The sequence below is a fragment of the Eulemur rufifrons genome, chromosome 15 (genome assembly GCF_041146395.1).
Source record: "Eulemur rufifrons isolate Redbay chromosome 15, OSU_ERuf_1, whole genome shotgun sequence".
Lineage (NCBI taxonomy): Eukaryota > Metazoa > Chordata > Mammalia > Primates > Lemuridae > Eulemur > Eulemur rufifrons.
In genome coordinates, this window is record NC_090997.1 from 61,328,092 (window position 1) to 61,342,670 (window position 14,579).

The following is a 14,579-nucleotide window of genomic DNA, read 5'->3' on the forward strand; positions in this document are numbered from 1 at the left end:
TTGCTGTGAGCTAAGCTGACGCCACGGCACTCACTCTAGCCTGGGCAACAAAGTGAGACTCTGTCTCAACAAAAAAAAAAAAAAAAAAAAAAAAAAAAAAATTTACAACAAATGGGTACCAAATGAAATCTCAGCATCATATAGATCTTCATTTCCCTTACCACTAGGAAGATTGCTGAATGCACTTTCCATCTTGCAGATTAGCCCTCAAAGGTGGGGAAGATATATATATATATATATATATATATATAATATGACAATAATTCTTCATTATAATTTTTCTCTTTGGTTTAATTTTTAAGTCTTCACTTCTCAGACCCTTACTCATATTCACAATAGTCCTTTCTTGCCATTCCCTTCTAATGCTCTAAGTGTTTGACCTTAGCACAACTGTAGTTAGGGAGGAAATGGACCAAGACCTACTCTCGTTTTTTCCAGTTTCTCTCCCTACAGGGCAACAGTGTGGAATTGGCTGACAGTGCTGCTACTTAATTTCACACTAGGATTAGCTCAATGCAGGAAGAAGTTGGTCCTTTTCTTTTACAAAGACTCTTTCCAGGGGACTATTTTCTTTTAGAAACTTGGAATGAAAAAAAAAATCTGCTGAGAAGGCTTTTATTTGAACATAGGCAGTATAGTAATGGTCAGCCATCTGGGTTCTACAGCTCTGTCCTGAATAACTGTGATCATAGGCTATTCATTTAACCCCTATGAGTTTAAAATTACTCGTCTATAAAGCAAAAGTAGATCATCCCTTGGGTCCACTTAAGTGCCAAAATGTTTTTATTCGATGAACAAAATTAACTAGTAGACTGTAGACTGGCTTGGTCCTTATGGTCATGTTATTCTGTCTACTCACTCTCTATCCCCCCCTCCCCCCCCTACACACACACAACCTGATTGATCTTGGCATTAGCATAGGTTGAAACTTGAGGCCCACAAGGAAGATTTCATATAGGGCTCTGTCATGCTTTAATCGTATCATTTGCCACTGCATCCCCAGCAGTCAATACCGTGTCTGCTAAAGAATAGGCACCACATAAATATTTGTTGGTCAGTTGAATGAATAATTAATTAATGAGCTAGGTCTTTATTCTCCATTCCCTTCTCCACTCCACATCACACTCACGTTCAGAAGTTGAGTTGTATTTTATTTATGATGAGAAGATCAGGAAGCACAGAGTAGAGAATGTCTCCATCACTACAAGTTCAGCTAGCTCTCCATTGTTGTTTAAATGTTTCTCATGAGGACCAAAGCCACCACACCCAACTGAATCAAAATTTCTAGGTTTGAGGACCAGGTATCAGTATTTTTCAAATACACCCCGCCCCAGGAGATTCTAATATGCAGGCAGGTTGAGAAGCACTATTCTAGAAAAATTATAATCTAGTCTTTTTTCTGTTTTTGCTTATTGGTACATTCTCTCTCTCTCTCTCTCTCTCTCTCAGATCTCCTTCTTTTATTTTTCCTTATTTTAAAAGAAATATTGGTCAGACTCCATTTCCTAGGGTTTTAGAGAAATTCTGATAGTATTCTATGTTTAGAAAAACTCTCCTTTTGTTGCATAGAATCCATACATATGTAATATCAGGTAAAAGAGAGTCAAGATATGCAGCATTTATTATATGTTTATAGACTGACAACTTTAAATTATAGAGTTTTCAAGGCATCTTATCAGTAACTGTTGCCCTATAGCAATAAATATAACCTCCTAAATTACATGAAAATATTTCCTCTGTCTTAAAAATGCAGTTTTCCTCTAAAATTGGAATATGTGTCATTCAGGGATGGATGTTTCTATGGGTGAACAAACAAATCAGGCTGGTCAGTTAATTCTAAGAAATCATTTTTCACCAATTTAGTGAAAAAACTCAGTCAAGCCATTCTGTTTATAAGTTCAATGACCTATTCAGTTAAGTCCAATTAAAGCCCCATGTAGACTCACCCCAATTCCTTTCTAGAAATAGGTATTAAAAGTCCCCCAATTTAAAGTTACCATATTTAAATCCTATTATGATATAATCCATAGGTAAATGGATCTTTTAAAACTATTTCTTTCCAAATAAAGCCATGTGTCAAATAGAGAAGGAAAGAGAGAGAGAGAGAGAGAGAGATTCCTTTATTAACCTTGGCAATATAGAAGCAGTGATAACAACTTGCTAAGCTGCAAAAAATTTGCAAAAGACCATCTGAGAAGATTAGTTGATTAGGGGAAATCATATAAGGTCATTGCCGGGAAGCTGACACCCATACAAAAGAGATGTCATTGTCAACTGCTACAGTGTCAGAGCTATTTCTCAAAATTGGTCTGGTTTAAATCAACCAGAAGAACTTACTCTCATGTTTTCTGTCCTATGAAATCATGCTGTAAATAAACATTTGTAATAAATACGTTTGAACATTATAGGGCTGCTATGACTATGTTGGGATAATAGATTTGAAGTACGTGACAAAATGGAATATGCAGATGTCAAAAGGAGTAACAGTTGCTTTACTTTTCTAAAAATAAATAAACTGGGTCCCCAAAGCCTAAACAAAGAATAACTCTACAAAACATGCTCTTCCCTTGGATAAGGACAGAGCTCAGTGATTAAGGGATTAGACATGGGAGGCAGACCCCCTGTGTTTGAATCCCAGTTTTGCTGCTAACCAATAGTGCAATGTTGGACAAATTGTGTAACCTTTCAGAACTGTGGTTTTCTTATTTGTAAAATGGGCAGAACAATAATACTTGTATCAATGTGTAATTTTGAAGATTAGCAGGAGTTCATAAATATAAAGTACTTTGATTAGTGCCTGGGACATAGCTTGTAACACTAACCCTCATTATTATCCACTATTCAAAGGAAGGTTCTCCTAACTTCAAATCAATTTTTAAAAAATAGCTATAAAGTGCTTTTGTTTCTTATACCTTTAAGATACAGCTGTTTTTAATTCTAGAACAAATTGTACAATTTGCCCACATAGCGTAAGCATGTATATGGTATATACATATAAAAAACAGGTGAAATGCTGTGTTGCTTGTGCACATTATGGTGATGTTGTTTTAAGGATGTTCCTAGTTACATGGCTTAGAACTTCACTATTGAATATATCTTTTGAATTAAACTTCTCTTACAGTGGCGTCTTTGTGGCATTTTTTTAAATGGATATTTTTTCTTTTATTATAGAAATTTACAAACTTCACATGAAAGTAGAAAAACTAGAATAATGAGCCCTTATGTCCAATTTTGGTAATTATCAACATTTTGTACTCCTTCCCAACAATGCTGGAATATTTTGAAGCAAATCTCAGATATCATAATATTTTGCCTGTAGATATTTCAGAATTCATAAGAAATAAAGACTTCTTTTAAAAAAAAATAAGCACAATACAATTATACCTAAAAAAATTACCAAAATTCTTAATATTCAAATTGTCTCAAAAATGTCTTGCTATAGTTGATTTAGTTATATCAAGATCCAAACAAGGTTCAAAGTTGTAACCATTTGGTTTTATATTTTGGAAGCTGTTTCAGCTTTATATTTATTCTAAAGGGAAATGACTAAAGCTGCAACTTGAAATTGAAATCATCATAATAATAGAGAAAGCTAGATTGAGAAATGGGAGTCTCACAGCAGGTTTGAGTTTTACTTGTAACACTGACCTGGGGTTGTATTACACGACATTAGATTCTTTTGCTACTGCAGAAATAAGAAAAATAATCCTTCTAAAGTACTTGTGATATAAGAAGGATAGGGAGTTCAAAAATAGCCTGTCTGTGGGCATGACAAGACATTGAAGCTACATGAATCTGGTCAACATCTCAGTCTTTGGAAGTCCTTTGGGTGTAGAGCCTGCTTCTCAACTATCCCATGCTCTCTCTTTTCTTCCTTAAAAAATATTTCCAAAGGACTTGTTTGTGATATTTGCACCTTGATTCTCATATTTTACAATTGTGCTTCAGGCTTTCTTTTTCTATACAGGACTATTTGCATGCCTCTTAAGGCTTGAATCTAATGCTTTTATTGGACTTCATTGTTTTGTTGTTGTGGTGGTTGTGGTTGTTTTTTGAGACAGGGTTCACTCTGTCACCGAGGCTGGAGTGCAGTGGCCTCATCACAGCTCATTGCACCTTGAACTCCTGGGCTCAAGCAATTCTCCTGCCTCAGCCTTCTGAGTAGCTAAGACTACAGATGCGTGGCACCATGCCTGGCTAGTGTTTCTATTTTTTGTAGAGACAGGGTCTTGCTCTTGCTCAGACTGGTCTCAAACTCCTGGGCTCAAGTGATCAGCCTGCCATGGTCTCTCAGAGTGCTAAGATTACAGGAGTGAGCCACCGTGACCAGCCCTGGACTTCACTGTTTTTAATGTTAATTTAATATGACTGCAACTGCAGCCCCCAGGTGTTTTTACAAGGAGACATTTTATAATTACTTTATAAGTTACTCGTAATTATTAGAATATATGAGGTTTCCCTTTCAATATAGGTGAGTAGGAAATAAGTAGCAACAGTAGTATTTATGTAGATAAAATGTTAATATGTTTGTATGGGGGGCATTGGAAAAATAAATGAACCCACATCCTTCTGTGGATTTCTACAGTGTACTCTCTTATAGCTGTGAAAGCTAATGAGAAAATTATCTTTATTGATTAGGACCTCAAAATAGAGTCTTTTATCTTGGCTACTTCTTTTCCTCAGGTTCCATTTATTATCGTAAAATTACCACTGCTATTTTCTTTGTAATGCCTTCTGGAGTCCAGTTTGTTAAAACCATATAGAGTAATAATTAAGATCCTAGGCTGTAGAATCAGAAGGCCTGGATTCAAATTCTAACTTCATGACTTCTTAGATTTGTCTTTGCGAAACTCATTTAGCCTTTATGTGCCTTGGTTTTTTCATCTGTGAAATGGATGTAAAATACCTACATACTACTTTGTTATATATTTGATTATAGTTTGGCAAATATTCACTCCTATCCCCCTTGGAGTATTTTTTCCTCCCTATCAGTGTTAGTCTAGTTCATGGAATTGTCTTGGAACTGACAAAGTGCTATTTCGAAGCATGGCATTATGTGTTTCCATTTGTTCTCTTACACTCCTACCATCACCATGAGAAGAACGTGGCCCAGGTAGCTGCTTGCCCAAATGATGAGAGACGTGGAGCAGACCTGAACCCAACAATATACTGCCCTGGAGCCAAGTCTGTCCTGCTCACAGCCTACCTTGCAAGCAGAGGTATGCAGCAGAACTCAGTCTGCATCACCTAAACCATAGTTGGCCTAAAGACTGATGAAAAAGATAAGAAGTTATTATAAGTTACTGGGTTTTGGGGTGGTTTGTTACAAAGCATTATTGTAGCAAAAGCTAACTAAATACATAAAATCATTTAAAGGAACAAATCAGGTAATTTACATAAATCATTCAGCATAGTGCTAGGCATATAGTCAGTGCTCCACTCAATTATTGTTGTTATTACATTATTGCCATTATTATTTATTAAATCCAAGTTATAGATTGTGATTAATTAATAACACTGTTAGACCATCTACAGTGAGCAATGCTCCAAATTGGCTTCCACACAGCTCTTGATATTGATAATAGACAGTGCTTGATCTGGCAGATGTAGACATCTTTCTATCTAACTCTGCCTGTGGCCCATGTGGTTCCATCCTTTTCATTCTTCACCCTATTCAGTATCTAGTTTGTGCAGTGCACCCAAATATTTAGTCTTATGTTTATGCCAGTGGCCATTGCACTTCATTTTTGCTACCTCTGTTCCCTGAATGGAAGACTCATGTCTAGCAATACAGGATAAGTAGGATGAGAGAGAGAGGAGGAAGTCCTTTGGGATATAAATCAAGAAATTATATGAGGTAGTAGGTGAGTAAAGACAGATGAGAAGTAATGAAAGTCACCATTGGTTGGGCGCAGTGGCTCACGCCAGTAATCCTAGCACTCTGGGAGCCTGAGGCAGGAGGATTGCTTCAGGCCAAGAGTTCGAGACCGACCTGAGCAAAAGTGAGACCCTCCCATCTCTACAAAAATTAGAAAAATTAGCTGGGCATGGTGCTGTGCACCTGTGTAGTCCCAGCTACTCTGGAGGCTGAGGCAGGAGGATCCCTTGAGTCCAGGAGTTTGAGGTTGCAGTGAGCTATGACATTGCCACTGCTCTGTAGCCTGGGCAGCAGAGACTCTGTCTCAAAAAGAAAAAAAAAAAAAAAAAAAAAGAAAAGTCACCAGTAACCTTTTCCTTAAGTTTGATCTTAGTTTGCTGTATAAATTTTAGTTTCTGTTACAGTTAATATGTGAGGTTACACTGTTTCATTCAATATGCTGAGGAGGAAATGTGTTTATCCAGAAGACTGTCACTAAAAATATGAACTCCACATCATCATGTATATAATATCAAGTCAACAAATATTTATTGGGTAGGTGCTTTGTACTGAGATATGATAACACATATAATACATACTGTATTTATTGATTCTGAGATGCACATTTTTTCATATTCATCTCTGAACTCAAGGTTCAGCTTATAATTGATGGCATGTAGTAATATAATTGTCATAACTTTCATTGTGATTATTGATATCTCAGTGGCTTCTCATGACACCTATTTTTTACTCACATTCTGTGAGGGCTGTGGGTTGGCTGTGGCTTCACTGGCCTTTGCTGTGGTCGGTTTGGCTGGTTTTGTCTTAGCTCTGCACAGCTACACATGTTATTCTATTAATAGAACCCAGGTGGAAAGACTGGCCACTATCTGGGACTATCCTAGGATGGAGTAAAAGCTGATTTGAATTTAGCAAACACATTTAAAGCTGCTTGGATCTGGTCTTTGTCACATCCACTCACATTCAAGTGACCAAAGCAAGTCACATGGCCAAGCCTGGCCATGGACTGAGGTTGTATGCTCCACCCACTGTGAGGCTGGAAAGGGGTGGTAGGGACAGAAATTGGGAACAGTAACAGTCTACTATAGCAGCATTTCTCCTTTTCTAGACAATGGCATCTCTCACAATAGTTGGCACCTTAGAGTAATGTAATACAATAATCTATCTTATGGTTTAAGATAATCTGTTCTTTAGGCATAGTATTTTTATGAGCTGCTATTTTTTTTTTCTAGTTGAGATTTATTTATTTGTTTGTTTGTTTATTTATTTGTTAGAGGCATCTCATTCTGTTGCCCAGGCTGGAGGGCAGTGGCCCAATCATAGCTCACTGTAGCCTCCAACTCCTGGGCTCAAGCGATCCTCCTGCCTCAGCCTCCTGAGTAGCTGGGACTACAGGCACACACCACCAGGCCAGCCTTCTAGTTGAGCTGTAAAGACCAAAAGCAGAGATTCAGTTAATGTTTCCTTATTTTCTTTCCTCATTAAATTAGAATACTTGATAATGGAAGTAAAAGAAATTTATTGACATTCTTTTGTTCATTCTGAGTTAAGTCGTTATTGTTACCTGATTTTGTGGGTAAAAGAGGCTGAATCATGAGAAAGTGACCCAGGGACTAGGTTCTTGGCATCATTTATTATTAATTTATTTATTAACACAACAGATGTTGCCCACTATGTGCAGGCACTTTCTTGACACTGGAAATTCAGCAGGAAATAAGGCAGCCAAGGTTCTTGATCTTGTGGAGATTGTATTCCAGTGGAGAGTGACAGACAATAGTAGACAGATAAATGAGAAAATTTCAGGTGCTGATGATAGCCATGAAGAAAAGATTGGTGATTACGAAATAGAGAACAACTGAGGGGAGGGCACTGTAGATGGAATAGTAAAACCCATTATCAAGGAGTCAGCCATGCAAAGATCTGGGGGAAAAATATTGCGAACAGTCTAGCAAGTGCAAAAACCTCAGGGTAGTAGAGGAGAAGAGAGAAAGGCTGTTGTAATAAAGAGATAAAAGATACAGTGACTTACATACAAGATAGAGGCCTTGTGTTCTGCTTATGTAAAAGATCAGCCAGACAGTCCTGACTCGATGGTGCTGGGGATCTAGGCCCTTCCTATCTTACCATGCTGCTTGCATCTTGTGGCTCAAGGAGGCTATTCCAGCTTCCACCCTTTTACCATCATACTGTTTATCCTGTCATCAGGAATGAGGAGAAGGAAAATAGAAGGCACAGCCCTTCCATTTAAAACCCAGCTTACAAGCTGCACACATCTTTCTGCTCATGTCCCATAGGCCAAAACTTTGACACATGACCATACGTAGCTGTGAGGGAGGCTAGGAAATGTAGCCATTAGCTGGGATTCATGTGACTGGATAAACTTCACTGGCTCTATTTCTAAATAAAAAGAGATAAATAGTTGTTAGGGGACAACAAATAGTCTTTTACACAAAGTGAGTAGTAACCAAAGTTACTCTTTGTTTACTATATAGGCAGAATGCTGAGTATTTATTTAGGGCCTTGCAAACCATCGTAAGGAGAAGCTTAAGATCAACATTTATTACCTCATTATTTTCTCTGGATCAGGAATTTGGAAGCTATTTAGCTGGGTGATTCTCAGGGTCTCTCAGGAAATTGAAGTCAAGACATTGGCTACAGTTATCTGAAGGCTTAACTGGGGCCGGAGGATCTACTTCCAAGATGGCTTATTCACATATCTGTTGGTGGAAGGCTCAGTTCTTGGCTGAGGGGCTTCAGGTCCTTTCCATGTAAGGACCATAAGGCTACTTGAGTGTCATCATGCTATGGCAGCTGGCTTTCCCTGAGTAAGTGATCCAAGAGAAGAGAGCAAGAAGGAAACCACAGTGCCTTTTATGCCCTAATCATAGATATCACACACCATCACTTTTATCACATTTTATTTTTTAGAAGTGAGTCACTAAATATAGCCCATGGTCAAGGGGAGGGGAATCAGTGAGAGGAGCAGCACAGAACTTATGGACTTACTTTAAAAACATCACAGTATAATAGGAAGTCACTGGAACATTTTAAGCCAGAGGCGTGGTCTGTTTCACATTTTAAAGAATTGTTTTGGCTGCTTTGTGGAAAATGGATTGCACAGGGGCAAGAGTAGAAGCAGGGAGCCCAGGGAGGGCTATTACTTAGTTTTGGCAATTGATAAATGTATCCAAGATTAGAGTGGGTGAAGTGGAATAAGAGAAGTGGTAAAATTCAGACTATGTTTCAGAGGTAGAATGGAAAGGACATGATAAGATTTTGCTGAGTCTGATGTCACTGGGTGTCACTTCCTTTTCACATCCTCAGCTGCAGTGCTTTCTGAAACTGGCTGTTTATCAGAATCCCTGGGGAGCTTTAAAAATATGGATTACTGGTTTTCACTTCTAGATAGTCTGATTCAGTAGGTCTAGGATGGGAAGATGATCAATCAAAGCTGGAAACTACTGCACCATTCATTCAATGAGCTAATTAGAAGTGTAATTATTATTGTTGTTGTCACAAAGTGAGATCATTATTATGTAATGGGATCTATTATCTGAAATTTTTATTTCTTCACACACACACAACACCATGTTCAATCAGATACCGATTCCTATGGAGTCTGTCTATATAATAACTCTCAAAGAATTCCTCCTAACCACTACTGCGCTGGTCTATGCAGTCATTTATTACCTCTTGGACTATTGCAAACCCCTCTTTTGTAATTTCTTACCTCTGGTCTCTCCTTGTGCCTTTTACCTATTGTCAGTGTGATCTTCCTATCCCACATTTATGATTTTATCACTCCATTATTTAAAAAGACTCAGTATCTTCAAGGATCCCCAGACAAAAGAAGGTCCTTGTTCTTTTAGCATGGTGTTTGAGGTCATTGACAGTCTGGTCCTATCCTACCTTTGGAGTGACCTCATAGCCCCCTTTAACACATTTCATCCTAGCACACTGAATTATTCACCCTTCCCTTAACTCTATTTGTGCTTTCATATCTTGACACTTTTATTCATATTATTCTTTCTGCCTAGAGTACCTCCTACTCCCTCCCTCACCTGAAAATATCCTACACCTCATCCTTCAAGGCCCAATTCAGGTGGTCAGTGCCTCTGTCCCTCACTCAGAATTAGTCGTATGCATTTCTTAATCCCTATCTCACTTTTAAAACACCTTTATGTTTATGTTCACAGTACCTAGTAGTGTGTTTGTACTTAGTGGGCTCCAAATAAAATGTCTATTTAAATGGACAGAATTTATTTCTTCCACTTTACCCATTTTTATGTAATGGAGAGAACAAAAGGCAAATTCACAATAGAAGATTGATTATGAAATGTACATGCCACAGAACATATACCCTAGGATCTGTACACATTTAGCACAGTCCATACCCACTGCACTTTACAACCACACGTTGTAGCATTGATAATTAATTCTGAGGCATTACAAAATCTTTACAATCCAAATAGTTTATTAAGAAGTTCAGTGGCAAGATCTGAAATACAAAGGTTTATGAGTCATTTTTATTTATTTATTTATTTTTTTAGTGACAGGGTCTGGCTCTGTCACCAGGCTGCAGTACAGTGTTCATAGCTCATTGTATGCTCAAACTCCTGGGCTCAAGCAATCCTCCTGCCTCAGCCTCCTGTGTAGCTGGGCCTACAAGCCTAGTGGGTCATTTTAAAGGCTTAATCACAGCTAGTTAAAAATTTAAGTTAAGGACTCCATTTCCTAAACACTCTAATTATTTGATGTTTAGTGTATGAGCTACCAAATTTGTCTTTTAAAGTTTACATTTAGAGATCATAAATCATCAGGATGAATTTCTGGGTCAGTCAGGTTCTGATCTGCAATATTTAATGTTTACACAACTTAACCTTTGCCTGATCTTTCAAAAATTGTTTTACAGGCCTACATTTACTTTCCTAATGCAATGATTCGATACAAAGTGGCTACAGTGGGTAGTCTGGGAAAACATTGCAACACTCCTTTGGGTCTTTACTATTGGGGAAATTCCTCATTAAGTGTGATCTTGGGATATAGGACCTAGTCTCTGGAAACTAGAGACTTTGAATCTTGCTCTCCTGGCACCCAGTCATATGGAGCAGGAACCCTGACACCTGGTTGTGGACCTTCCCACTCACATCTGTGCATCCCAGAGATGAAAGAAGAGCTTTTGGGGCAGCTTGTGGGGGCAGCATGGTGTTTAGTGGAGAAACTGAGATGGCCACACCTCAGATAGAGTCTTCCTGTGGCCTGGCCTTCTGAGCCCCTGCGGTCCTGCCTGTTTCCCCAAGCCTGCTCTCCCAGCCTCCTGGGATCTATGAGCTCTGCCCTTCCTTCTTCCAATGTTATTTTTCTTTAGACAGACTTTATTATTGTTGCTTGCAAGCAAGAACCATGACTGATACCCTAAGTACTGTAAGAGAGCAGAGAGAGTTCTAGACTGCAGAGTCAGATTATTGGGCCACTTACTAAGCGTGTATCCTTTGGCAAATGTTTAATCTCTTTAACCCTCCATTTCCTCACCTGTAAAATGGGACTAAAACCAATAATCGTGTCATAGGGTTTTTGTGAGGATTGAATAAAAAGATCCCTATAAAGTATTAAGCACAGTCTTTGGTTGATAAAGAAGCATTTGATAAATAGTAGCTTTTGTTATTACTAAAATTCTATGTACTTGTCCATGTGTTTAGGCCACAAAACTCTGTTGCTTACCACAAGAAAAGAGCACCCTAGGGCATACTTTGTGTTTAGTGTTGCACTTCATTTTTTCCCAGGCTGGGGTTTTGTTTCCTTTTGTTTTGCTGTTTAGGATTTCGGCACCTTCCTACACCATATATCCTGACACTGTTTTCTGGGGTGCGGCTTCTGGTCACTGTACCTGTATTCTCTCTCTTCATTCTGTTCTGCCAGTGCTCCCCTGCCCCTAGGCCACCGAAAGGAGATCAGCCGCAAGTGGAAAGGGCAAAACTGGTTGAAGCAAGAGTCCTTCTTCAGCATCTGGCATACAGATTTAGTAGTTTTAATGAAATTAAAAAAACAAAAACAAATGTACAACCTATATCCCGAGACTTATGAAATCCTTAATTTATCTACTTAGCTTGTGATGGATTTTTTTCTTCCACTGAAATGTATAATGTCCTCTCATAGTTAAACTGCAGAATCTTTTCCACTCAACTTCCTCCCTCTGGGATGTAATAAAGAGACAGCTTATGGCCCAACAGCACATTGGAGACAAATTTTCTGTGATAGAAAAATGTTTTTTACTACACATAATGTTTCTCAAAGGAGGTAGGTCAAAACATAGATATCAATCCTCTGTAACCATTTACTGAATACTGTTTTTGGTTTGAGAATATTACACTGTAGTATGTTACTTTTGAAAGATTGAGTATTTTGTTATGGCTCTTTTAATTTTCATAACAGCCATATGTAAATTAGAATAAAGAAGAAATTAAAATAACTTACCATCTCTGCAAGCTCTATTTTCCAAAAAAAAAAAAAGTGATAAAAGGGCTGAGCAGAGAGGAGCAGCAGTGTAGTACAGGTAAAGTGTAGCCCACCTGTGTGGCAGTCAGCAAACTGGGGACTGTCATCCCGGGTTGGCCACTTCCTGGTATGATCCTGTGCTCGGCCCCACTTTCCTAAGCTGTAAAATGGGGACAACAGTATTCTCAAGGATGGTTGTGAGAAAAGAATGACCTAATGTATACAAAAACCTTGGCTCGTAGAAGGAATTCAATACCCAATAATTGATATTATAGCACAACAAAGTGTTGTCAGAGGTTCAATGCCATTTGATTATCTAAAACGTACGTGATATTTTCTAAAGGAAATATATTATTGTACATCTATACTAGTATTTATATAAATCAGACCTCTGATTTCATCAGCAGATATCAAGGAAGGCAATGGTAACTCAAAATAACTCAGATACTAAGTTTTATATTTATCAGAATTGTCATTAATTACTGAAAAACATTCTGTGGTTTCAGCTGGTATTATTATATTGCTTTGGTGCCATAATCCCACAGGAACTACATTTGTTTGAGTGATACTATTTATATATTAAATAATTAGGCAGATAATGCCTCAAATTTACTTAAGGAGTCAGAAAACTCCATTTTTTAAAATACTTAAAATTTGAAACCAGGCATGGTGGCTCACGCCTGTAATCCTAACACTCTGGGAGGCGAGGCGGGAAGATTGCTTGAGTTTTGGAGTTTTAGATCAGCCTAGGCAACATAGTGTGGCCCTGTCTCTACAAAAAATAGAAAAATTAGCTGGGCATTGTGGTGTGTACCTGTTGTCCCAGCTATGCAGGAAGCTGAGGAAGAGGATCGCTTAAGCCCAGGAGTTTGAGATTGCAGTGAGTACGATGATGCCACTGCACTCTAGCCCAGGTGACAGAGCAAGACTCCGTCTCAAAAGAAAAAAAAAAAAGAAAAGAAAATTTGAGTCGTAGGGTAAATACATATATGTATGACCTATAAGTATCAATGTAAAAACCTCAGCTATTTGCTACATGTAAGCTTCTTTATTTCTTTATAATGGAAATAAATCTCTGTTTCGCAAGACAACTATGCTAGGAGGCAGAAGTGAAATCTCCAGATAATCTCAATCAATCTGGAAGTTCTCTTGTGCCCACCCCCCATGCTTTTCTCACCAGGCTGGCATGTCCGTGGGGGTGGGAGGGCAGGGGATGTTGACTCCACAGTTGCAGTCATCTCTCCAGCTGGCATCCTCTGAGACAGAAGTCCTCCTGGAGTCTCTGATCAAATATTTTGGGTGCAGAGCTACTCTACTTCTATAGTCTGTCAGAGCCACATCCGTTCTACTCTCAGCTACACATGAAACACACACATTATGGTAGGTGGTGAGTACTCATGGCCACCCCAGGACCTTCCACCCAGGCACCTTCATACCATTATGCCTACCCCACTGTGCCTGCCTGCGCCATATTGGGCAGGTCTATTCCATAAGGTTCGATGCTATTCTCGATTCCATCTCAAAAGGGAGGTGCAAGTCACCTCTGCTCTCTGCCTGCTGGTTTATGCCTTCTGATTTCCTCAAACCTATTCCAGTTTTTCCTCCCCCTCACCCCTGCAAGGTACTGGGACCAGGTTGGGAATCTACAGTGAGGCTCCTTTCAATGTCTAAGCTCCTTTGCTCCTTCTTTCTCTCAACCCCCACAGGGTCATGATCTCTTTATGGATTGGGAAAATTCCCTAGCATTTATCATTTCTTTTTCTAAACCTACTTTTTATGAAATAAACTTTATAATATGAATCCTTAAGATCACTGGGCCTCGATAGTCAAAATCTAGGCTTTTCAAACTTGAACAAAAAGTTTTCTCTCAAACTATTGTTTCTGTCTTGAATTTCACTAGTCCATTTTAAAACTCAAAATCATGGAGTCCTCTTGTTTTTCTGTGAATTTCCCTTGTAACATCCTCTTACCCTGGATCAATGGATGCCAAAATCTAATATGAATGAATGAGTGCATGGGATAGAGAGAAATCATCAGGTACAAACAAAACAAAACAAAAACAGTTCTTAGTATACCAAAATATTATCTCACTGCAAATGGAAGCTGCCTTACACCTTAATTTAGTTTCTCCTTAGTTGTTTGGCCTAACTCATTTTCTAGTTAATGACCTGAAAGACTGACTATACAAATGGACAATGGCCAGACC